Consider the following 2,553-nt stretch of genomic DNA (forward strand, 5'->3'; position numbering starts at 1 on the left):
TATTATAGAATAGATAGTGAATGGTTTTTAAAATTTAAATAGAAAGGTAACTAGACTTAAGCTTGGTAAGCTTATTAATAATAAGTATGACTTTTAATAATGGACTGTTTTGGAATAGGTTTTTGACTTAAATAAAGAAATTGACCTGGGCAAAATAGCCTGGAAGGGCCGAAACGTAGGACAAATAAATAAATATATAGTGTTGAGACTATTTTGGATATTAAATTAATTAATTGATAAATATTACCTGGTCTCGAAAAATTTTGAAATAATATAATTAAAATATTTACCTATATTGGTAGTTAAATGTGTAAGTAAAATGATATGATTAAGAAAATAAGAATACAAAGTTATATAATGCAAAAGGAATAAAGAAATGTGAATAGTAGCTTCCCGAGAACCTCAGGGGATAGCTGCACTCATGCGTGACTGGAAAACCGCGCTCTGGCCTGACCAGCTCTGGAGGACTCATGATGACCATCGACAGTATTGGAAGCTAGTCAGGCACTTTGTCACCAAGAGAAGGACTGTACTACTTACTGCTGGAGAACGACCTTTTGACGTACGCGGAGCCGGCTGCCCTCCTGGCCTCAAGCTATGCAGCGAAGGATGCTGAGCGGACGTATAATAATCCTTCACACCTGGGAGGAAACCAAGTCTAGTTGAGCCAGCTGGAGTCGGTACTACGCCGCACTAAAGGTAACGAGATTGCCTAAAGTCGGGGAGAGACACAAACTGGCCCAGTGGAAGTCCTACAGGCTCTACCACCTGCTCACTTCACAGCAGATCTCACTTCGGCTCAAGTTGAATATTTATAAAGCAATCGTCCGCCCGACTCTGCCCTATGGTGCCCTGCTCCTGCGTCACCTCTTCAAGACCACGCTGAAAAGCTGCAGTTTCCAGAATTCCCTCCCTCGGCGAATAGTCCGAGGAACTTCATTCCAAAGAGCCAGGAACAGTGCTATCCATGATGAGTTCCAGCTCTCCTCTGTGCCGGAGTTCATAGGCCGTAGGCACATCAAGTTTTTTGATGGGCTGAAGGCATGTGCTAACCCGCTGTTCAGAGAGGTAGCCCCTCCATCAAGACCCTACCAACAACACTAGAAAATCTAATAGAACATTATTTACAGAAGAGTAAATTTGCTGAAATACTTGCCCTAATACAGCTATTTACGTCCAATAGTTCTCGAGATATAGCCTATTAAAAAGCAACATTTCATAAAAATGTACTGAAATATCATTAGTTAGTTAATTTATTTTGAGAAATCTATCTCTCAGGAACTATGTGACGTACAGATATCCATTAGCAATCAAATTAAAGCTAGTTTAATGAACTAAAAAGTAGTTTATGACCGTTTTCTTCATAGGAATAGTAGTTTTCATGATATTTGCTAAAATAAATTGATTTACAGTTGTTCGGACAATAAGATTGATTTATGAAAAATTTTATTTCAGAAATCATAGGACGTACTGATCTGGTAGCACTCAAATCTAAGCTAGTTCAATTTTCTATAAAATAGTTAATACTAATCTTTGTAGGAGTAGTAGTTTTTATGATATTAGACAAATTAAACTCACAAAATGTTATTTTCCAGTTGTTCAAATAAATTTTTGGATTTTTGAAAAAATAGACCCATAAGACGCACATATGTCTGGCAACACTCAAAATAAAGAAAATTTAACTTACTATAAAGTAGTTTATTACACTTATCTTCATAGGGTTAGTAGTTTTTATGATATTCATATAAGAATATAAATTTGGATAATGAAAATTTGTACGAACAACTATAAATCAATTTATTTTAGCAAATTTCATAAACACTACTACTCCTACGAAAATAAACGTCATAACCGACTTTATAGCTCATTAAACTAACTTTGATTTGAGTGCTAATAGACATCTGTACGTCACATAATTCCTGAGATATAAATAAATTAACTAACTATTGATATTTGAGTACTGTTCCATACAACATTTTTATGAAACGTTGCTTTTTAAAAAGCTATATCTCGAGAACTACTGAATGTAAATAGATCTATCAGAGCTCACATTCCAGAAAATTTACTCTACTTTAAATGATTCTCTCTTAGATTTTCTATTGTTGGTAGTTGTAAAGATACAGAACTCCAAATAAAAAAATATTAATTTTTAACGTCTTGAACGAGCCACCATTTTTTATTCCCCCTACCTATACTTGGCAGACTAATCAGTTTTGACTAGTAATTATACCTAGTTTTCAATTAAGTAATCAAAAATTGGGGTGAAATAACTGCCCTTTTCTCCTCTTGGGCTCTTGTAAAAGTACATGTAGCGACGGTGAGGCTACTGTCATGTTATACGTTTACACGTTAACAAGAACTTCAAATCACACTAAATGTCAGATACCAACTCTTACGACCAAGTGTCTCAAAACCTGGTATCTATAAGTACCTCTCCTCTATCACTTATCATTATATCCACAGAAAAAATGTTGTGAGTAGCAGCTAGAAGAAGTTATGTTTTTCAATACTCTCGAAATAATTGAGTAACATATATATATATATATATATATA

Source organism: Halyomorpha halys, unplaced genomic scaffold (genome assembly GCF_000696795.3).
Source record: "Halyomorpha halys isolate HHAL.00 unplaced genomic scaffold, Hhal_1.1 Scaffold499.1, whole genome shotgun sequence".
NCBI lineage: Eukaryota > Metazoa > Arthropoda > Insecta > Hemiptera > Pentatomidae > Halyomorpha > Halyomorpha halys.